This window comes from Polyodon spathula, chromosome 3 (assembly GCF_017654505.1).
Source record: "Polyodon spathula isolate WHYD16114869_AA chromosome 3, ASM1765450v1, whole genome shotgun sequence".
Taxonomy (NCBI): Eukaryota; Metazoa; Chordata; class Actinopteri; order Acipenseriformes; family Polyodontidae; genus Polyodon; species Polyodon spathula.
In genome coordinates, this window is record NC_054536.1 from 3267616 (window position 1) to 3293148 (window position 25533).

Sequence of the window (25533 nt, forward strand, 5' to 3'; positions counted from 1 at the left end):
TATGTTATAAAATAATAAAATGGTGACCCTGCACGCAGCAAGTGAGCTGTTTAACCGCTATGCACAAGATCTGGGCTCTGCACAAGATCTGGGCTCTGCACCCAGCCTGTTACATTGTGCTGTGACTTGGGGGTTGTTGTGTTAAAAGCTCTATAACCATGAATTAGAGTATGTAGGGATCTCCAGTTCATGGCCAGCCTCTACCCTGTTACATTGGTATCATGAACCAGATCGAATAGACTGGCTGAAGCCCATCACTGGGCTTAAAGGGAGGAAGAGTATAATAGGCATATTACTCACTAAATAACATTACTCAAATAATAACATATATATATATATATATATATATATATATATATATATATATATATATATATATATATATATATATATATATATATATATATATCTGTGTGTGAAAAGCCTTGACAATAGACACAGATATTAGTAAATCACAAATATATACCTTAATATTTGGCATCGACTTAATTAAATGTGCCAGTAAATAAAAAAATAAAAAAATAAGTTCTACAAATTAATTGGAACTATAACGTGTCATTTACAGTTGAATCATCCTCCAAAAAAAACAGTGTTGTATCATTACCACAAATGTCATGTCCTGTTATGTGGTTATCAGGTTATTTCTTCCTTTTTTAAGTATGCTTACTTGTTGTTTCAATTGGCACATCATATTTTTCTTTTAACACTTGCCAACCATTAAAAACCACACACGGGCCCAAACATAAATGTAGGTTTGTAAAAAAAAAAAAAAAACCTCCTTTATTCACATGGAAATTCCCCAATTATCCTAATATTAATTGGAATTAAAAGTAATTGTTTTTTATGTACATGTTCCACAAAGAACTTGGCATTAACAAAATTTACCACCTATGCTCTTCTAAATCCACACACACCCACACACACACACACACATGCACACACACATATGTGAACAAAAAACATCTGCTTCAAAAAGAAGTGGTAATAAAGTCAGCGGCCATGTTTCACTGCTGCTGCTGTTGCTGTGGAAAGCCATGCATCACACAACAGTCGTACAAGGTGTTGGAGGCCGGAGACAATGACCAATACAAACAGCAGTCATTTAAACTCAGGAAATACCTGGCAACTTATGAACTTGTTGATGGGAACATTTATAAACAAAATTCAAGCCACAAATTTGAAACAATCTTGACTTTGAGCTTGAAAATGTCCCCTAAAACAAGTTGCTTGAAAACTTTGTCTGAAAATTGTCCGGTGTTGCGTGTTGCATGGGTTTTAGGCAGCGCAAGTGCTAAAGATTTTTGCCCCCATTATCAACAGTATATCTGTCTTAATATAGTCATGTTGCTTGACGTGGCAGAGGTAGACTTAAATATTGTCGTACTTCCAATTTGTTGAACAATCAGCATTTTATTGAGACAGAAATACACTTATTTATCCCCTGTAATCCTGTTGCATCTTGTGTTAAGAAATGCATATTGCACAACTTCAGAACAAATAATGTAGGGCCAGTGAAACAGTTTTAAATACCAACCATGGAAAGGGCACAGAGCTGCAACAGTGCTTCCCCACGACTGTAAAAACTACAGGCTCAGGAATTTCACAGCAGATTTCTCTGAATAATTTCAGAACGGGTCGATCTGTTTAGACTGTACATGTTTTATAGGCCTAAATATCAATTACAAATACAATATGAAGTCTGATGCAGAGAGACTAATGCACGCATTTTCATCTAGAATTGATTACTGTAATGCATTTCTCTCTGGTATCACAAAAAATGTGGTGTCTCGCTTACAGCGTGTTCAGAATACTGCCACTAGAATGCAAACTAAAACCAGGAAAAGAGAACATATTAGAACTCCTTACACTAGCTCTCTGTGCACTATCAAATAGATCTTAAGCTGTTGCTGTTAACCTATAAAGCCCTAATGGATTAGCACATAGTCATTCGCAGGAGCTACTAACCCTGTATCATCCAAACCACAGGATGCAGGGCTGCTGGTTAATCCTTGGGTCAACAAAATGAACACAGGAGGGAGGTCTTTTTCATACCAAGCTCCTATATTATCAAATGCAGTTCCTTCTTTCATCAGGGAAGCTGGGGCTGTTACACAGATATACTGTTTTTTAAATATAGTATTTAATATGTAGCAGTGTGTGTGTGTGACATGCCTGGGGACCTTTATACAAAGGTATTGTGTTGTTTAAATGTAAATGCTTTTTGTAATATACTGTACAGTGCTTTGTGGTATGTTTGTATGGAAAGTGCTATATACAGAAAATGTAATAAATAAATAGATAAATAAATATACACACCACAAGACATTTGCTGATAAAGCCACTGAAATCTCAGCAGCAAGCCAGACTCCACGCAGTTCAATCAATGCATTGGTTGCATTGCTGAGTGAAGACGAGTCAGTTCATAACACACATTAAGTGCACTGAGTTCAACAAATAAACAGTGGCATTAGTAGGAGAGGTAACATATGGGCATATTTTGTTACAAGGGGATAGTAAGTGAAACATTTAACAAATAATTACATTTAACCAATTTTCTTTTTTTCTTAAAGCAAGGATGACAAGTAGAGTCACATCTGTTGAATACCCGGATGGCCACAATTAGATAAGTAACATTAGAACACATCTGTAATATCTTTCTACAATCTTACAAAGTTGTTGTAAACACCCCTTTTAATGCAATGCAGTGTTTAATTAATCACACAGTTCTTACAATGTGTGACATCTGAAATATTAGCAGAGCTCCACTTAGAAGTTTGTTTCAAATCCTAGTCAAAATAACATGTTTTAATCAGGAATAATAGAGCTCCTGTCATAGCGTGTTACCTCTATATTATGCTAATAAGAAGTAAGAAGTAAGAAGTAATTTTGTTTTAGAGAATTTTTTATTACCTGGAAAAACACATGTCTAAAATAAGTACAATGTATCAATTTTACTGTATAATGTTCTCAATAAGCCTTACTGTTACGACTGTCACACTGTACATAATATTAGGAGTACATAATATACAGAATTTGTTTCCCAGCAATATAAACAATAGTGCCGTCTTGTGCCTATCAGTGACTGTATTAATCTGGATAGCTGCTGCTTCTCAAGTCAGAACTGCCTTGGGAGTCCAGGGACTGGTATGATCAATATGTTAGTTTCTTTGATTCAAGCATCTTTGATCTTGCTTTTTTAAACAGTACTTCAGCTTTAGTTTCGTGAGATGAGGGCAGTATTCACGCTGTGATCCATGGGAGAATTTAGACACAGGCCAGGATCTTTCTGGCATACATTTCTTAATCAGACAGTTTTCAGTTGAAGGTGAACCTAATTTCTCGTACTGCACATAAGGATACATGGTGTTTGAGATATAGGTGTGTGATTACAGCGCTGAGTGCATCATCACACAGGCGAGATCTCTGCACCGTGACAAAAACACAGAGCAACATCAGTTATTAAACACCTGTTGTGCTACATCTCAGACAATACAGCTCATTAAATCACAGTGCCTTTACCAGCCAAGCCACAAGCTATCCATCCAAAACACAAACACCTTCTGAATTCCTTCTCACATACCTGTGAATCATCTTTAATAATCTGCTGCTGAACACATAGATGACTGGAAGTATAACCCTTATAAATGTCTGAAACATTTCATAAATTATCTTTCTTACATCCCTGTCTTTGTATTCTACAGTGGAGGTTTGTGGAGTGCTTTTGACAATAATATTGAAAGGTATGACCAGAGTTTTCTTTATTCATCCTGAGCACTTACAGAAAATAAATGTATGAGCTGTTTGGTCAATTAGACAAGAGAGTAGGAAACAAAATTATAAAATGGCAATAGTCTTGCATCTGCAGTTATTCAATAAATAAGAATATGTTTGTTTTTGAGAACTGTTTCTGATTGAAGGAAACTCTGCTATGGAAAGAGTCTCACTGGTCAAAACACATACATTACCAAGTGTAGGTTTGAATCTTGATCTTTTTTGAAAGGCCACTTAATCCCCCATTCCCAGAGACAACAGCATAGGTTACAGTGCATACCCTGGGCTTGACAAATGTGTATTACTGAAACAAGGACAACTCTATACAATATATAGGTTGACTCTCAGGCTGTACAACTGGGAAAACAGGCAATAATCTCTCATTAACATGCAAATGTCCCCCGCCTCAAGAGGCATAAGTAATATAAACATCATTCATGATATAAATGATAGAAAAGTACACAGAGCACGCTAAAGAAACTAGAGGCACTCCCATTTAATACTAAGGAGATGTATGCCTGGAAAGCTTCAAAGTAATAAAAAAAAATCATGTTTTAATACCACTGCTTTTAGTACTGAAGCAATAAAAAACAATACTATAACCACTGTATAGCTGCAATTTAAACAATGCTGTAACCACTGTATATCTGCAATTTAAACAATACTATAACCACTGTATATCTGCAATTTAAACAATACTATAACCACTGTATACCTGCAATTTAAACAATACTATAAACACTGTATACCTGCAATTTAAACAATACTATAACCACTGTATACCTGCAATTTAAACAATACTGTAACCACTGTATATCTGCAATTTAAACAATACTATAACCATTGTATATCTGCAATTTAAACAATACTATAACCACTGTATACCTGCAATTTAAACAATACTATAACCACTGTATATCTGCAATTTAAACAATACTGTAACCACTGTATACCTGCAATTTAAACAATACTATAACCACTGTATATCTGCAATTTAAACAATACTGTAACCACTGTATATCTGCAATTTAAACAATACTATAACCACTGTATACCTGCAATTTAAACAATACTATAACCACTGTATACCTGCAATTTAAACAATACTGTAACCACTGTATATCTGCAATTTAAACAATACTATAACCACTGTATACCTGCAATTTAAACAATACTATAACCACTGTATATCTGCAATTTAATGAAAATGTAAATTGTCCACTTGTATTTTTAAGGTAATTCTAAAAGACAGACAGCATTTTTAAAATGTCCCTTCATCTTAAATATAAAGCACAGATGAGACACCAATTGATAGGTATTAAAAATAACACAGTGGTTGAAGTCATTCTTTTGAGGAACTATAAAAACCTGCTGGATGTCCCTGATCTGCAGCTCCTGGTCACTTTCCTGCTTGAGAACCCTGCTCAAAGCACTATTTCACGGCCTGAAAGATGTTCTATATCGAGGTATAATTTAGATGATGGATTTTACCCAATTATTGTCCATTACGATGACAGAAAAAGGCTAAAATGACATCAGCATTGTTCGAATTGCAGGTTACAGCAGCATGAGTGAAATTAATTCAACACATTCAGACCAGCAGAAGGCATCCTGCGCCAGTAAAAGCTGCTGGACTGTAAATGTCATTCTCCAGTTACTACGACCCTTAATGTCCTTTGAAATAAAGAAAGTGAATTGTGACATTTTCCAGGTATTTAACAATACCGTTGATAGGAAATAACTGTTGTTCTTACAGCTTTCCAGCCTCAATAAGCGATGTTACCATGTAATCTGCCTGTCAGAATGGCATAGTCGTTTACTGTTAAATGCACATGTCAGAATTAGCGTTGTTCTTGCACATGCGTTATATTTCACATGATTTTAGTTGCATCAGTGGGAAGACAAACCTAAGCTTTTTTTTTTTTTTTTTCTTAATGTTTCAGGTATTTGAAGCACTCTAAAAACATTCTAAGTTTATAAAAATGCTGCTAGTATAACACTTCAATGCATTGACTTTTCAGAAGGAATGTGATCTTTTTCTCTATTGCATTCACTGCAAGCACTTTTACTATAGCAGTCAGCAGAATTCCAGGTAATTGAAAATGAAAGTACAAATGAGCAATAATATTGCAGAGCCTCTGAAGACTTGAATACTACAGAGGCCTATGAAAGATTAATCAAGACGGTCGATCAATAACTTCTCAAGTGCTAATAAGCACTGCCACGCTTCATAATATGTAGGGCAGTTTGTCATTTAAACCACACAAAGAGTTATTGAAAATCCATTGTTAAGACCAGAGCATGAGGTAATGTAGCACTTAGTAAATGAAGTAAAAGCAGTCTTCAATTCAAATTTATGATTTGTATTTCATTTACAAGAACTACATTAATTTGTTTGAACGTCTCTATTAAATGGATAAAATACGTCATGCAGACTAAATCTCAGCAATAGATAGAAGTCTTATGATTCAGCAGAAGCTCAGGTTACTCTGGTACCGTTTGCAATTTTACATCTTTAACAGCTGGAAACTTTTCTTATGCTTTGAGGCTCTAAGAGCATGTTAAGGATTTTTTTTGTACAGTGTTTGGTTATTTGATTTCTGTCAACTTCACTGTTTATCAAAGTGATTGGTTACCAGGTCATATATGTGAACGACTTAATGGTCAATTAAGTGGCAGGGCTTGACCTTTTTTGTCCCAGAACTCCCTGTCCAGTCCTAGCCAATAATTAATTTTTAAAACAATGCTATATTTTATTATGTAATAAATCAATATGTAACAGTTGTACTATCCTTCGCTACAACATATATCATCACTTTAAAATGTATTATATATAATACATGGATGAAGGCTATAGTTGCATCCTGAGCCATTAAAAAAAGGCATAATACCACAGTGATGATGTCAAGAAGTGATAATTCCTCTAGAGGAAAATATACTTGAACTTTGACCCATTCAACTCCTCAAGACCATCACCTTCAATTCAAACACAAAATGTCTCGTTTTCAATCACTCGACAACACCCACAGTACAGAAATGTTCATTAATGATCAACAAAATGAGAATATGTAAAAAAAAAAAAAAAAATGATGTAAAGCTTGTACACTCTATCTCAGAGAAACTGATGAAATGGACAACACCACAGGACATCTGTACTGCACTGAAACACTACGCTTAAAAAAACAGAACTGTACTGCTGAACCTCATCTTTAAGATTAGCATCACAAGGGTATCCATGTATTATAAAAAACAATAGATGGGATTCTTCAGTGAGTTACAGGAAAACAAAGAGCCTAGTTGCACACATCTCGGGGTAATTCAAAGTAGTCTCACTTTGACATGAAGGGAGGGTCAGATCCTCTGGTACCGGATCTTCTTCCTCAGATTGGCTTCAGGTAAAGTGAATTTTCTGCATCATGACGGGGTCAGCTGCAAGACAACCCCAAACCAAACACAAAAAGATTTGGGGGTTCAAAAAATGTCAATTAACCCCAAACCGATGTGGTCGTATTTCGGCCTGGGATCCTAACATATATATCTTTGCAAACACACACACTTACTCTTTAGGTTCAGCCAATCGGGTTCCAGTACAGTGATAAAGTACTGTTGTTTATTAAACAATACTGCACGCGTTTGTTGAAACAAATGTCTATGAACACTTTCATGAAATTTGTGCAAGTAGCTCCCAACATACTGAATAGCCTCCAACAGCCCAGACAATCATAACTTGTGCAAAAGTAGGTCACCATTACCAGGAGAAGTATTTTCAGAGAAAACCATTGGTCTGTTATAGAAAAACAAACTTTTCTAAGAGCACACAAGGAATTCAGCCACATGTTACCAGTACATGCGATTTAAAGTGTTTACAGCAAGACATGCTTACATAGTTTTAATTTCATCTTTATGAAGCATGTTCTCTTTCAATAAATTAGCTATTCCTGTTTTTGATTAGTATGCATAACTTACTGTATACATGCACATCGTTACAACTGTAACATCTGTTACAACTGTTTAAATATAGCGTTCCACATCCCCACACTCTGTTACAACTGTTTAAATATAGCGTTCCACATCCCCACGCGCTGTTACAACTGTTTAAATGTAGCATTCCACATCCCCACGCTCTGTTACAACCGTTTAAATATAGCGTTCCACATCCCCACGCTCTGTTACAACTGTTTAAATATAGCGTTCCACATCCCCACACTCTGTTACAACCGTTTAAATATAGCGTTCCACATCCCCTCGCACTGTTACAACTGTTTAAATATAGCGTTCCACATCCCCACGCTCTGTTACAACTGTTTAAATATAGCGTTCCACATCCCCACGCGCTGTTACAACTGTTTAAATATAGCGTTCCACATCCCCGCGCTCTGTTACAACTGTTTAAATATAGCGTTCCACATCCCCACGCTCTGTTACAACTGTTTAAATATAGCGTTCCACATCCCCACGCTCTGTTACAACTGTTTAAATATAGCGTTCCACATCCCCACGCGCTGTTACAACTGTTTAAATATAGCGTTCCACATCCCCACGCTCTGTTACAACCGTTTAAATAAAGCGTTCCACATCCCCACGCTCTGTTACAACTGTTTAAATATAGCGTTCCACATCCCCACGCTCTGTTACAACTGTTTAAATATAGCGTTCCACATCCCCACGCGCTGTTACAACTGTTTAAATATAGCGTTCCACATCCCCACGCTCTGTTACAACTGTTTAAATATAGCGTTCCACATCCCCACGCTCTGTTACAACTGTTTAAATATAGCGTTCCACATCCCCACGCTCTGTTACAACTGTTTAAATATAGCGTTCCACATCCCCACGCGCTGTTACAACTGTTTAAATATAGCGTTCCACATCCCCACGCTCTGTTACAACTGTTTAAATATAGCGTTCCACATCCCCACGCTCTGTTACAACTGTTTAAATATAGCGTTCCACATCCCAGCGCACTGTTACAACTGTTTAAATATAGCGTTCCACATCCCCACGCTCTGTTACAACTGTTTAAATATAGCGTTCCACATCCCCACGCTCTGTTACAACTGTTTAAATATAGCGTTCCACATCCCCACGCTCTGTTACAACTGTTTAAATATAGCGTTCCACATCCCCACGCGCTGTTACAACCGTTTAAATATAGCGTTCCACATCCCAGCGCACTGTTACAACTGTTTAAATATAGCGTTCCACATCCCCACGCTCTGTTACAACTGTTTAAATATAGCGTTCCACATCCCCACGCTCTGTTACAACTGTTTAAATATAGCGTTCCACATCCCCGCGCTCTGTTACAACTGTTTAAATATAGCGTTCCACATCCCCACGCTCTGTTACAACTGTTTAAATATAGCGTTCCACATCCCCACGCTCTGTTACAACTGTTTAAATATAGCGTTCCACATCCCCACGCGCTGTTACAACTGTTTAAATATAGCGTTCCACATCCCCACTTGCTGCTACAACCGTTTAAATATAGCGTTCCACATCCCAGCGCACTGTTACAACTGTTTAAATATAGCGTTCCACATCCCCACGCTCTGTTACAACTGTTTAAATATAGCGTTCCACATCCTAAATCACTGCAGGAAGAGCGATTAAAAAAAGAAAAAAAAAAAACAACGACAACAAGTGCCCCGGCTTTTCAGTTCTGTACCACATCATAGTTCGTTGCCTGTTTGACAATGTGGGCACATTGCTCTAGAGCGGCCATTTTGAAAAGAACTTTGAAAGACACTTTAAAGTTACAAGTGTAAAACTGACAGTCCTTTCTAAACTGCTGTCAGTTTGTTTAGCTTTTCAGTTCTGTACCACATCATAGTTCGTTGCCTGTTTGACAATGTGGGCACATTGCTCTAGAGCGGCCATTTTGAAAAGAACTTTGAAAGACACTTTAAAGTTACAAGTGTAAACTGCTGTCAGGATGTTAACAATGAGAAGAAACATTCCGCAGGTACATCACTGAAACTGTAGCAACACGTGGGGACATGGAACACTATATTTTTCGGAAACCCGCTACTTACTCTATAAGACTTTTGTCATTTTGTGGTTCTATTAACAGTCATGCACTTACAGTACAAAGGACTTTATGTTAGTTGTTATGCCAGACAGCTTTGTTTTATTTTGTACCTGCCCTGTTTACAGCTGTATTTAGTGTTATTAACCCATCCCAACATCATGTCCTCTGTTCAATGTTTCAAAGCGCTGTTTTGCATTTTGTTTAGTTTGTTAAATTCACATTCAGAACAGCTGCCCTTTGACTGTGAAAATGTGCAGGAGCTTCTAGCACCGCCTCTAAACATCTTTTAATCTCTGTTGTTTGTTGTATTTGTTTGGGGCACATCAAGGGCAAAACCTTTCACCAGGGAATCTTAGCACCTACACTTTACAAGCTTAACGGTAAACATTACTTTAGTCTGACAAAATAACACTCTGCCAAGAAACACAGCAGACTGCCTTCCCATTTATTCCTATACAAAGGGATAATGGTCAGGATTTAAGACAAAGTAATATCTTTTTATTATTATAATTGCACTCTTAATAGCATGGAAACACACATCTTACAATTGCCCATCTTGCCGAATGGGTAATTTGTGTAGTTGTGTCCTGCTCTTAATCATTATAACAGATCAAACAGTTTATATAGACTATTACAGAACCTATAAGTCCTGATTGCTGAATATTATTACAGTTGTCAATCAAATGGAGGAATTTTATAAATTTTTAAAGTGGTAGTCTGCTACTTGAAAGTAATAAATCAATAGTTTATACACTGTGGATTACTTGATTAAAATGCAATGCTCCCTTTTGCTGTTTATTTTAGATTACAGAATATCACTGCGATATGATCCCTGTGCTGATCCCTCGCTGTTTTTGTCAAATTAAACCTACTTAAAAAACACATTATTATTTTACTGAATTTTGTATTAACCCTGTATTTATTGAATTTTGTATTACCCTTGTAATGCCCAAGCATTTCTAAAATGAAGAAAACTACTTTCTCAGTGGTAATTCTTGTGAGGGTCGGCCCCAGTGTGACAACCAAGGAGCTGCACTTCTAATAATAATAATAATAATAATAATAATAATAATAATAATAATAAAGAAAAACAGCTGCAGTGAGTTCATAAACTGCTCACAACCTGTAGGACTGCGACACTCAACCTAAAGGAATATGTATAAAATGTAAATACTGGCATATTTATCTTGCTTCTAGTGAAACTAACCACAACAGGAACTGAAAAGCTGGAAAAATTCCATGAAGCTACCAGTAGTTTTTATTAAATTACAATTAAGACTAGGCCTGTGAACAGCAAAACAAAAACTAGTCTTTACTCGCTGCCTATTCACACATGTATAGATAAAAACCATACAGCAGTAGTATCAATAAGCAGGGCCCTGCGTTTACCTGCTTTCTTAGGCTGCACTTCATTCCTCCTACCACAAGGTGGCCATGCAGTCTGCTTAATAAAACCACTTATTGATTAATAATCTCAATTAGTCATTCTATTGACACGCATTGGTGCGTTGAATAGGCAGCCGCAGCAGCTCCGGACATTTATTTAGTCATGCATTTGTAGCCTTGTCAGTAACGACAGATGCACTGTCAGACATCTTTATCCGTTGTGCAATTTTCATCTTGTGCAGCTCAGCAATCTGGGGCAGATATTCCCTTTTCACTTGACCTGTTGTTGGAATTGCTCCTGCATTTATTACATGTTTGTTCAGAAATGCACATAGTTTGTGATTATCAAGGGGGGATATTAGCACAAACAAATGCCTCTGTCAAATCGAAATAACACCTCGCCAACGTTCATAATTTTCGTTCCCCTTTCATTTTTTACTGGAGGACGCCGTCTCATAGCTGTCAATCACAGCCTTTCGTTTTCTGTGCTTTTCTTTTCGAGTGTGGTCCAAACATAAATTGCAAGTTGTGCAAAATAAATGATACCCATCTGTGTATAGAACACCAGATGGATATTGTTGCGTGCGTTCACTAAATGAAATGCTTTTTGATTGCGATGTCTCATTCCATGTTTAAGTCTCTCGATTTTGCTTTTAATATATCAATTTATAATTGTCATTCATCATAATTAGCTTTTATTTTTCTAATTAGTCAAAGCGTAATGTGTTGATTTCTTAATTGTGAATTCGATTACTATTACTGGAGTGGCAGCAGGGACATCTAGAGGATAGCAGTTGAATTACAACTGAAAAAAACAAGTCGCTTAAAACGCAGGACCCTATCAATAAGACATGTCGGTACAGTACAAAAACACATAGAATTAAATATAGTCTGTGGGACTCAGTACAAAAACATGCAGAAGTAAATAAAGCCCTGTGAGATGTAGGCGTAGCTGTTCTGCAATGTGTTGGTTTTCTTTTGTTTAGTTTGCCGTCCTTAATGTGATGAACATTGTATTGTACAATATTTCTTTAGGCCAACTTTGACTTTTAATATGGCCATTATGTTGTTACTGTCAAAGTAACATTTAAAAGAAATACAGCGCTTTGAAATGCCTAGTTTAAACTGCTTAAAAACACACATTGAATAGACTGGGATTTTGTTTCGACATGAGGCAAACAGCCTCATTAAACAGTCTAGTCTTGTATAGTTTGGATCATATTTGAAAACACGGGAGTGAGTTACTGGGCTTATAAAATGGCACCCCCACTCTACCCCATCTCTCCCAAAGTGAATGGGTTGTCATGTGAATCAGTCAGAGTGGTTCTGAAAGTCTCAAGCTGTGCTGGGATGGTGTCATCTGCGGAGGTTGGAACACTTATTAGCCAATGAGATTGCTCCCTCTATTTTTCCCATTTTATAATATGACAATATAATAAATCCTTAGTATATTTTATCTTTGTTGTCTGTGTGATTAAATAGTTGGGATTACAACTGGGATAGTGATGAAAAAAAGGACGACTGTTTACCACATGCTAAGACCTCTTGTAATATATTATCCTAACACAAAGGCTGGATTTTTAGTTTTTATGTTTCCATTGTCTAGTTAGCATAAAGGCGGCACTGATCTGCTAATTTGCTGGCATAATGGGAATTATTTAATTTAATGACTGAGACAGAAAGAAAGCTTCTAAATCACAGTGGAGTTACTCCAAGGTGCTATATTTCTATATTCATGACTAAATGCAGCTAATCCCTTTCAAGTGCATGACTCGGGAGGACATATCTGCGATAGAGATGACCAGTGAGTGACAAAGCAGCTTCATAATATGAATATTTTGTATGTTTGTCTGTTTTTTTTGTTTATGGGCCTTGACAGCAAGATTAATCATTTCTCCTTCGAGACACAGAAACTGTCACAAAGATGTGTCACCACTTACCAAGCAAGGACCTATTTATCACAAGTGACAACACTGTGGAGAATAGAAATTCCTGTCGCAAATTTGTTACTAGGATTATGCAGCTCAAAAACACTGTCAGGAAACTGAAAAAGGAGACTTTTGGGAGGAATTGGAGGAAGCAAGAATCAAAGTAATGAATTATTATTATTATTATTATTATTATTATTATTATTATTATTATTATTATTATTGGCTTGGTTTTGTTCACATTGCACAGACCTCCTTGAATTCGGTCCACTCACTCATTAAGGATTTAAGGATCTGCTGCTGTGTAGCTTGTTTGTCCATTTGACTAAAGACAAATCCAACAAACAATAACAAGGCTGCCCCTTTGTCCTGCCCCCCCACTTCATGTAAGGGGGGCGGGTTTACAGACAGTCTAATCTGTTTAGTAAAAACACCCTCACGCATTCTTTTGCTCTGTCAGAGCCTCTGAGACCACAAGGAACCTTCCAAATCCCAAAGATAGGCTTTGGTGCAACTTGATATCAATGTATTTCTTGGTTGTAAAAACAGAATGCACTCAGCTACATACAGTTCCTGCTCAGTTTTAATGGGATGCATCAGTAAGTGTAATTGTGATTAGTCTTTACGCCCTCATCATTCATTTACTTTGCAGCAGGTTGACAATGGGAGTTTTAACAGCTTGTTCTAGGAGTCAACAATTTTGTTTCTGCTTTGGATCTCACACTTCTTTTATTTTGTTTTGGTTTGAATGGCAGCTTTTTATTCTTAAATCCACTACCTTTCAAGCATTTCTAGCAAATGAATAGCTCTTATCATGCTAATAAGTAGCAAATGTACAGAGAAGGTTCATTTCTCTAAATGTGTGTTTAGATTAGTTTTTTATCTTACAAAAAAGGACAGATTCTTTTTTTATGTAAGTCTTCAAATATCATTGTGTTTGCAGTATGTGTTTCTATTTGCCCTTATTATATGCATTTATAAAAACACTTCTCTGGCGAGCAACGCTAGCATCCATATGAGATTGTTTGGGATAGGCAGACTCCAATAGATCTTGCATCACAATTCACCAGATTTTTTAGCAGATGAATACAACTGGCCTGGGTGTTGGACATCATACATTGTGCTAACAAGGGACGAGCCTCGATCAGCTATGCTGTTAACGTCTGCTTATGCCATTAATAACCATAATCACACAATCTCCCTGTAAGTTACGTTTGTGATCTAATCACAGACGATTAATGGATACATTGTTGCTGTGTTTGTCATATGATACAGCCGCAAAATATTTACTGTAAATAAAATAGTAAGTGGCAGGGACTTATTTGGTTTAATTGTTTAATTTTTATAAGCTTGTCTGCATGAGACTGCCAGCATAAAGCTGATTCTGAGCTACTGCGAAATACACCATTTAACTTGGGGCGGTAATAGTTGGATTTCTGTGTGCAAGCATTAATTAATTCATTTAAGAAAAGGATTGTTGGGTACTTGGACCACGTTAAGGTGGACTGTATCCAGGCTATTGTGCAGGACAAGTACCGCAGGCAACTTGACTGAGTCTGCAAATGCTGGCTGCAGTTCTGGAGAACAGAACAGCTCTCTCAGATATGACAAAGCCAATAATCTGCACCAGATAAAGCAAACTAATAACTGGTTGAAGAGTGGCGTGAAGCAGTCACTGGTATGCAGTGTCAACACTGAGCCATCAGGAGCTGAGGGCAAGTCAAGAACACATTGATGATTGATTAGTGTCCACCTACAGATTCCAACAATATGGGGCACAGCAAATGTTGCAAGACATGGAAAGCCGTGCTGGAAAAAAAATATGCCTCCTGTTAACGTCATAATTGTACAGACAAATACATAAATAGAGGGTAGGAAATAATTTTAAAGGTGTATTATTACTATTATTCAAATATGTATAGAGGATAAACCCCCTGAGATGACATGAACAGACAGTAGGAATTCAGTCTGTCCATAATCATACCTGTATGAGCAGTTACCAGATAACCAGGACTGTCACTTCTTGTCTTCATATAACCCTGTGGCAAAGTGGTGAATACGTGCAGGTGAGTGCAGTGCAGAGCGGATTAATGACACAGACAAATGATTTACAGGTGCAAGGGTGTTTATTAATGATTGTAATGTCCAGAGCCTTATAGCGAACCTGCAAACAATAATAGTGTTGGAAGTGGTACAGCGACGTGTATCACTTCTGATTATAATCCCACGGGTTTGACCCGTAACCCAAAGTCCGGTTCTTTCACCCACACAAAACACAAAACACAGACATGTGTGCGTGATTTTAGTGATAGTGGTGCAAAAAGACAGTTCCTGTAGTGGAAAAGTGAGTGGGGTTTTTCAGCTAGCCTGCGGCTGCAGCTCCAGATCGTGCTCAGTATTCTTGGTCAGAAACGACAAACAAAACAAACAGTGTTAATACACAGACAAGCAAAACACTCACAGTTTTCAGTACACACAAGACGGGCTCCTTCTAGGTTATTTGGCTTAACCATATGCAAAGGAAGAGATCACTGAAGCTACCCCCCCCCTGTCTATACCCTCGCCCATGACCCCTAGGTTAACAAGGGCATCTGCTCCTCCAATCCTCAGATGCCACGCCGTCTACCGTCCAGGTCAGTGAGCTTGGGTGCCGTAGCTCTGCCCTTTTCCTAAATGGCCGACTTCCACCTACCCTACGGAATGAATTGTCTTGCCATTTGCTTAAGGTTACTCTGTTCCTTCTTTCTAGTGCCCTCACAGGTCGGGAAGGTCTAACACCAAGCGTCATTCAATCTCTGTCAAAAACCATTATTGTCTGAAATGCTCTGAAGGCAAGGGAAGATTAAGCCAGTGTTGATTCTCTTGGTACTTCTTGAGAGAAACTCCATGGATAAAAGGGACTGTCATTGTGACATGGGATCTGAACTGAAATCTGTCATTTGTTTAGACATTTATAATTTAAAATCAACTTATACTCAAGTGCTGAAAAAAAGGCCTCGAAGACACATTAAGCTCATTACCTTTATTTTCTTATCTCCTGGTTCTTTATGCTGCATCACAGTGCAAGAGCCTTTATACTGCATCACAGTGCAAGAGCCTTTATACTGCATCACATTGCAAGAGTCTTTATACTGCACCACAGTGCAAGAGCCTGTATACTGCATCACAGTGCAAGAGCCTGTATACTGCATCACATTGCAACAACCTTTATACTGCACCACAGTGCATGAGCCTTTATACTGCATCACAGTGCAGGAGCCTTTATACTGCATCACAGTGCAACAGCCTTTATACTGCACCACAGTGCATGAGCCTTTATACTTCATCACAGTGCAACAGCCTTTATACTGCACCACAGTGCAAGAGCCTTTATACTGCATCACAGTGCAAGAACCTTTATACTGCATCACAGTGCAAGAGCCTTTATACTGCATCACATTGCAAGAGTCTTTATACTGCATCACAGTGCAAGAGCCTTCATACTGCATCACAGTGCAAGAGCCTTTATACTGCATCACATTGCAAGAGTCTTTATACTGCATCACATTGCAAGAGTCTTTATACTGCATCACATTGCAAGAGTCTTTATACTGCATCACAGTGCAAGAGCCTTCATACTGCATCACAGTGCAAGAGCCTTTATACTGCATCACATTGCAAGAGCCTTTATACTGCATCACAGTGCAGGAGCCTTTATACTGCATCACATTGCAAGAGTCTTTATACTGCATCACAGTGCAAGAGCCTTCATACTGCATCACAGTGCAAGAGCCTGTATACTGCATCACAGTGCAACAACCTTTATACTTCATCACAGTGCAACAGCCTTTATACTGCACCACAGTGCAAGAGCCTTTATACTGCATCACAGTGCAAGAACCTTTATACTGCATCACAGTGCAACAGCTGGCTTCACCTGCTTCAGCTTTGATAACAATGAAAACCTGATCAATATGTAAGGTATAAACCATGACGGGCCATGCGGTTCCTATAATATTTACCATGCCTGGGGTGGTGATGAGGCCCGAGGCATCAGCATCAAATGATTTCTGCATCGAATGTGGCATCTCACTAGAAACTACTAGAGGGCTGAACACATGCTGATGATGGGCGGAGTTTCAAATGTCTCGAGGAAGTAAGGGGAAAAGCTGCCATGGATGCTGAAGCTGTATCTTCAGGTGAGTTTGTGTCCTCGTTATATGTGAGGCACACATATTCAAGTCCATTTTCATCCTTTCGGATCTCAGGTGTTTTTGTTAGTTGTTGGACACCCTTGCGTCCAAGTTGTGCCAGATTAAGTAGAAGCAGAAGTTTGACTTTACGCACCAATCTGATTGCGGTGTCAGGGGACAGTGCCTTCAGGGGGTCGTGTCTGGCCTTGTTTTCCTAACTGGCAGGAATACATTCTTGTTGGTTTTAAACTCGCTGTCAGGAGAGATGGAAAAACTTCTACTGTTAAAATATCTATTTAGTCCAGTTCAGCGTTATAAAACTGGAGACTGAATACTGGTCCCCAGTTGAACTTCTTGCAGTGGCATAAAATTCCCTAATGTTGTTGATTTATTTTTTTACTCATTTCTTTAAAATGAATGCCCATATTTTTTCTTTAAACCAGTCTTTAAGTACACTAACAGCTCATGCTTTAGTTTTATTTAGTGCTTTTTCAATGTTTGTTTTCTTCTATTTCATTTAGCTGTTCCTCGTCTACTGTTATGTGTAGACTCTTGACAGTTGCTGGTGCACTTATTTTATTTGTATTTTTTTTCAGGTGGACTGCTGTCTTCACTCAAAAAGCTGGTGTACCAGTTACCTGGAGTTTCATCCCCAAATATATTAAAGGAAATAGGTGGAATGTTACTCATTTTTTGCAGTTGGTTTGTAACTAATAACAAATAAAATAGCAGTTTGTCATGGAATTCAGAATGCAGTGGTGTGTTGTGATTTATTCAGTGTGATGCTGTTTGACCAATCAGAGGCTGTTATCTTTCCAAGCTGTAATATATATTATATATATATATATATATATAGATATATATATATATAGATATATATATATAATATATATATATGTCGTGACACTGTACAAAAGAAATACAACTTAGTGGACATTGTTTCAGCAAATCAAAAGCTTTCATGCACTACTGCTTCCGCACTTGACACCTTTCGGCCATCATATCTGCGCAGCTTTCTTTTTATTATTTTGACAACACTGCGGACCCCAGCTTTCATTCCTGAAAACCTGATGAAAATGTGTCATGATTTTACTGAAACAAGAGAGGAAAACGCTTTTCTTTGCCTTTGATGCCAGAGCAGCAATGCAAGGAATGCATACAAACTCATTAGGACACATTTAGGAGTATCCTTTAACCTCTATGCAGGCCTTCTTGTGTTGTTGTGGATAACCGATGCATTGTTGTTGTTGGTTTTTTTTGCGTAGGTAAATACTGTTTATGACTGGGAGATATAATTAGCATGCATGAGCATACTGAACTCGTCTTAACTTTCCGAGCTGCAATAATGTCATTAACTTTCAACCTGTGCAAAGATGTGAATATCTTTACCATGCTGTTTGAATGGGTTATTGTTAGTTTGGAAGTAAGGTTACAAAATGTACCACAGCACATTCCAGAAAGAAAGACTAGGGGCTGGAATTAGGATTTAGAGAGGACGGAGCAACAGTCTTGTGTCCCTTCTGGTAATTAACCTTCATTTTGAAACTAATGCTTGATAGTATTATACTCAGGCAAGTCATATAATCTTCTGTTTATTGGGTGTGATTTTTAAACATATTAAGATTAACATTCAGGAAGAGCCACATGTTATGTTGCATTCTTATTTTGAGTACTAGATTTATATCAAAAGCTTATTACAACTCCCTAACATGGAGATGTAGAATCAGTAAGTACCTTATTGCAGGGTTAGCTGTGTTTCCACCTTCGTATGTGGTCAAGGTTTGCATTGAAGATCTGTAAGCATCAGATGCGTTAATACTGTACCTGAAGTCTTAGGAATTACACTATTGTGAAGGCAGTGCAATACCATAATTCCCACAGAGATATTCCTCCCCAAAGCTACAAAGGTCTTATCTTTCCTTGCTCTCTAAATAGCTTGCAAATCACTTCTGAGAAGGTAATTCTGTGAAAATTAGACACAGTCCTGTCTGGATTTATTCTTCACAGTGGACAAAGGCAACACAATTATAAAACCATTTGCCTAGACACCCCTTTGACAAGTTGCTCATTTTACTGTTCACCCCCCTGTGAAAATCTGTCAAAATCTTCAGACCAACCTGTAAGGATTACTTTATACAGGTTGAAAGCAGGGAAGCTGACAACTCAAAACTTAATACAAATGAATATGCTAGTTTTATAGAGAAGTTTAAATAAATTGAATTTGAGTACTCTTTGTGAACTGGTCAGTCCTCTTCTGGATTTTCTTTTTTTACAGCCAATATAAACAATTGTTTCTCAACGAGCCGCTATGCTGACAGATTACCTGCACAGCACCCTCCTCTGATGAGAAGGAAGAGCTGATAACACTGCAAGCTAATACTACTGTAACTACCACAGAGAGGGGCGTGTATCAAGAATGACCGACGCTGCGCTAAATTGGTGGAGTGTAAAGTAGCGGCACAAATTTTTCCCTATCCCAAATGTGTTAAATAGCCCAAAATTAATAAGGCACGGGGTAAGCTGTCACATATAAATGCGTAAATGCGCTTCGCTGGTGTTCTGAAAATATGTGCCTCCTTGTGACAGAGACAGAATGATTTATGGTGTTAGATCTTCCTCCCAACCTGTGAGGGCGCTGCGTAAAGGGAACAGAGTACCCTGGACTGGATGGCCTGACTATTCATTCCCAGGTTTCAGCAGAAGTCGGCCATCAAATAAGGGGGCAGAACTACGGTACATAAATTATTGACCCGGAAGGGAAACATGGCATCTGCGGATTGGAGGAGCGGGTGAACTCATTAACCAAGGGGTCATGGTTGACGGTATATAAGTGGACGTAGTGAGGTAATCTGTTCCTTATTATGGGTACGCTGAAACCGGAAGGACCTGTGTATTATTATAGTGAACCGTGAGCGTTTTGTTTGTTTTGTCTGTCTAAAACTATTATTTGTTCATTTTTCACTGGACTAGATGGCTAACACGATCCTGAGCTGTTGCTTAGGGCCAGTACAAAACCCGGACATCACTGCATACAGAATAAATTGTACTTTACTACAAGCACTGCAGCACTCACTCTGGACCGGTGATCGTGTGTGTGTCTAACTGTGTTTATTATTTGCGGGACTGCCACTCTTATTATTACTGAGCAACACACCTTGCTTGTATTGCCGGACAGCTATTATTTATTGCTTGGTCATCACACCATTGGATTATAAATAAAAGAGAACATTTCACCCGTACTTTGTTGTCTGTCTGTATCATTGGATTACAGCAGTGCACCTACTCTGCACCTGTGCACTAATTACCACTTTGCCACACTCCCCCTCAAAATGAGCTACCAGTAGCACAGATTAACAGACTAATTTGGAAAATAGTGCCTCCCCTCCAAATAGGCTACCTCAATTGAACAACAGGTAGGTCATTTGGAGAGGCAGAAGTGACCATGTTGACCAAGTGTCTTCACTTTATATTACTATTATTATCATTATTATACGACAGATAAAACCAAATATGCATAATGAAAAGGATAACTTAATGAACCAAGTTTATTAGATGATGAATACAAAACAACTGTACATAATGAAATCGCCGGTATTGAGCTATAGTTTCATCCTCAGTGCTCTCCCTCTGTTCCTGGGTTGTTCAGGGAGGTTAGGAGCCTGCACTCTCCCTCTGTTCCTGGGTTGTTGAGGAAGGTAGGAGTCTGCACTCTCCCTCTGTTCCCGGGTTGTTCAGGAAGGTTAGGAGCCTGCACTCTCCCTCTGTTCCTGGGTTGTTCAGGAAGGTTAGGAGTCTGCACTCTCCCTCTGTTCCCGGGTTGTTCAGGAAGGTTAGGAGTCTGCACTCTCCCTCTGTTCCTGGGTTGTTCAGGAAGGTTAGGAGCCTGCACTCTCCCTCTGTTCCTGGGTTGTTCAGGAAGGTTAGGAGCCTGCACTCTCCCTCTGTTCCTGGGTTGTTCAGGAAGGTTAGGAGCCTGCACTCTCCCTCTGTTCCCGGGTTGTTCAGGAAGGTTAGGAGCCTGCACTCTCCCTCTGTTCCTGGGTTGTTCAGGAAGGTTAGGAGCCTGCACTCTCCCTCTGTTCCTGGGTTGTTCAGGAAGGTTAGGAGCCTGCACTCTCCCTCTGTTCCTGGGTTGTTCAGGAAGGTTAGGAGCCTGCACTCTCCCTCTGTTCCTGGGTTGTTCAGGAAGGTTAGGAGCCTGCACTCTCCCTCTGTTCCCGGGTTGTTCAGGAAGGTTAGGAGCCTGCACTCTCCCTCTGTTCTGCTGGGTTGTTCAGGAAGGTTAGGAGCCTGCACTCTCCCTCTGTTCCTGGGTTGTTCAGGAAGGTTAGGAGCCTGCACTCTCCCTCTGTTCCCGGGTTGTTCAGGAAGGTTAGGAGCCTGCATTCTCCATCGTAAGAAACACGTTATGACTGCTGCCATAATGCTCTTTCCTATCAGCTGGTTTCTGACTTTTTCATGAACGCCTGTTTATCTCATCACATTAATCTGTGCCCTCCATCTGCCTTCACCAATCTCTCAGCATTCTGGGGGAGCAAATGCATGTCCAGGATTGGTGAGCCCGAGCAGACTGGTAAACAACACTCCTCCCACCCCATAGTGTGGCTCAGCAAAACAAACAGGACAGTCAATAAGACCTGCGACAATGCAAATTGCTGGGTCATTACAATATACAGCTATGGCCAAAAGTTTTGCATCACCCTATAGAATTAACTAATTTTGCTTCATAAAGTCAAATGGAATGTTACGTTAATATATTGAATTACATACCGCTTTGTAGTTGTCATAAGAACATAAGAACATAAGAAAGTTTACAAACGAGAGGAGGCCATTCGGCCCATCTTGCTCGTTTGGTTGTTAGTAGCTTATTGATCCCAAAATCTCATCAAGCAGCTTCTTGAAGGATCCCAGGGTGTCAGCTTCAACAACATTACTGGGGAGTTGATTCCAGACCCTCACAATTCTCTGTGTAAAAAAGTGTCTCCTATTTTCTGTTCTGAATGCCCCTTTTTCTAAACTCCATTTGTGACCCCTGGTCCTTGTTTCTTTTTTCAGGCTGAAAAAGTCCCTTGGGTCGACACTGTCAATACCTTTTAGAATTTTGAATGCTTGAATTAGGTCGCCACGTATTCTTCTTTGTTCAAGACTGAACAGATTCAATTCTTTTAGCCTGTTTGCATATGACATGCCTTTTAAGCCCGGAATAATTCTGGTCGCTCTTCTTTGCACTCTTTCTAGAGCAGCAATATCTTTTTTATAGCGAGGTGACCAGAACTGAACACAATATTCAAGATGAGGTCTTACTAGTGCATTGTACAGTTTTAACATTACTTGCCTTGATTTAAATTCAACACTTTTCACAATGTATCCGAGCATCTTGTTAGCCTTTTTTTATAGCTTCCCCACATTGTCTAGATGAAGACATTTCTGAGTCAACAAAAACTCCTAGGTCTTTTTCATAGATTCCTTCTCCAATATTGTCCATATACTGAACTAAAAATGGACACAGATTGAAAAAGAAGAAATTTTGAAATCTAACATGAATTGCTGTACTACTATTATGGCTTCCGGTAGACATTGTGATATCAATCCCAGCCACAGAGTACACACCTGATGGGTAATTGCAACAGCAGTTCTACAGTACATTATTTCTGGTCACGTGCACGCTCTCAGTTGCCATGGTGCTGGCCTCAAAGATTACTGGGTAGAACAGAACCGGTCATTGTTTTTGAATGCAGTACTGTATTACTTGGTTGCATTAAATTACTTGTAATCATGTTTCTCTGCTGGGTAAAGTTTTAAAACATCCCAGGAACTCCTGACTCAGAAGAAAAGGCATCAGAAGCAAGAGCAGTAGCATCTGCCAATGAAGAAGTTACTGAGGTTTCTTTTATATTCCACCAAACATACTAGTAATAATACTGTGTTGAGTATGACCTTCAACACAAGCCAAAATCGTCAGGGTACTTTTACTTGATTTTGATCATATGCATAATATATATTATATATATATATATATATATATATATATATATATATATATATATATATATATATATGTGTCTATATGATATATAGTATAGATAATATATATATATATATATTATATTTTAAACACTAAGATCATGATTTTAATTCATGTAATCTAACAGGCCAAAAGAGCAAACATTTGTTGCCACAAAAAAATAAGTATTATTAATAATAGTATTACGTTCAGGTACGCGTTAAAAAGTGGTACTCATTGCATTGCGCTTGCTCATGCATTACTAAACAACTTCCGTTAAGAAAGTGCCCATTCAAATCTGGTACGTTGTGCTGTTTTCAGTCTTTTACATGTTATTTTAATAAAATGTATCATATTTTCCAGTCTTATGTTGTTTTTAATGTAATTTATCATATTTTTTCCACCATTAAGAAAATAGTATGAGGGGATATTTATCATATGCATTGGGTCTTGTACTGTACTGTTTTTTTACTTGTGCAACTTTGCTGTGGACTTCTTCTCAACACTCGACCTCGGACCCTGATGACTCGGACCTCGGACTCAGACCCTGATGACTCTGACTCAGACTCGACACTCGGACGCTGATGACTCAGGCTCGTCCCTCAAGACTCAAACACTGATGACTCGGATGGACTCGGGCTCGACACTTGGAACTCAGACCCTGATGACTCGGACTCGACACTCCGGACTCGGACTCAGACCCCGATGACTCGGACTGGGACTCAGACCCTGTGACTAGGACTCGAGACGGACCCTGATGACTCAGACTCGAGACTAGGACTGAGGCCCTGATGGTTCTGACTCGGACTAGGACTTAGATCCTGATGACTCGGACTGGGACTCGAGCCTCGGACTCAGACCCTGATGACTCGGACTGGGACTCAGACCCTGATGACTCAGACCCTGATGACTCGGACTCGACACTCGGGACTCGGGACACGGACTCAGCACTGGGCTCGAATGATAGTGACTCAGATACTGATGACTCTGACTCGATACTTGGGACTTGGACTCAAGGTCTGAGGACTCAACTACAAGTCTGTATCCTGTAGGAATAGTTTTCACAACTCATGTTTTGTTCCGCCTGTACACACTCCTCCGTGCAGCCAAAGCTGCAGGTCTTTCAGGTCTTTTATACTGTGGCAGAGGGATTAACTGGCTATTAATTATGTTATTAACCCGTCTGCCATAGTCTGCATGAGTTTACTAAGTATGCGTGACTGTCAGCTAATTCAATAATTGCCAGCCGACAGTTACGCATTCTCACGAGAGGTACTTAATCATACTAAACAGTAACACATAATGGCGGACGGTATTTCCGCTCGTCCTACATTTAAACAATAATCAGGGCTTTTCACCATCATATATAAAATACATAAATCTTAATAATACCAGTAATAAACAAATATAAAATAACACAAACACACGGGTGAGGCGTACCCTGTCACAAGCCCACAAAGTGCTTTTCAGTAAAGTGAGTCTTTGCTTTCTGGTAGTTTCTCTTTTTCAGTTTAGTGGTGTCACTGTCATTATGAGATCATTGCTCTACGCTTTAGTTTTAACCATTTCTGTTGCTTTTTTAATCACAAATTTCACATGTTTTTTCAGCACGTTCTCATTATGTATTTATTCTATAATTATCATCAGGTGTTGGTTTTCAATCATGATAATTGTCAACAATTAGTTTCTTACAAAACGTTGATTGCCCAAATACTTTTGTCAAAGTATGAAATTAGTTTTTGCATGTTATTTTTCATTTCATGCATGTTATAAAATAATTTGTTGTTTTATTATAAAGTTGAATCTCTGCTTTAATTAATATCTTTCAATAAACAATCAGAAATTATAGAAATCACTTTCTTTGTGGTTTTCTCTTTTTTTTAACTGCCCAAATACTTTTGTCTGCGACTATATATTTAATAATGTCTCAATCCTAAAATTGCAGGTGATGCAAAATGTTTGGCAGAGCTGTGCTTCCTGTTCTAGATGTCTTTGTTTCACAAACTAAGTAAAGTTGTTCATTAAAGGGTTCTTTTTTAAGCTATGTAAGTAGCTGTACAGACTCTTAAGTCAGCATCTCTTTGCACGACAAGGCAAGTTTCTTTTCAAAATACCACAGATCAGGTAAAAACGGTTCACAGTGAAGAAAGTTAAATAAAAAGCTCTTTAAAATGGTATTTATAAAAGAAAAAAAGACAAACGCTGTCCCTGTTGAAAATAAAAGCACGTACTGAAATCCAT

The 25533-nt window shown here is 38.5% G+C and overlaps 1 protein-coding gene across 1 annotated transcript in view; it reads right to left on the bottom strand.

Moving 5' to 3' along the window:
- Positions 1-25533, bottom strand: part of LOC121310307 (limb region 1 protein homolog) — a 139215-nt gene that overhangs the window by 23316 nt on the left and 90366 nt on the right. The window lies entirely within an intron of this gene.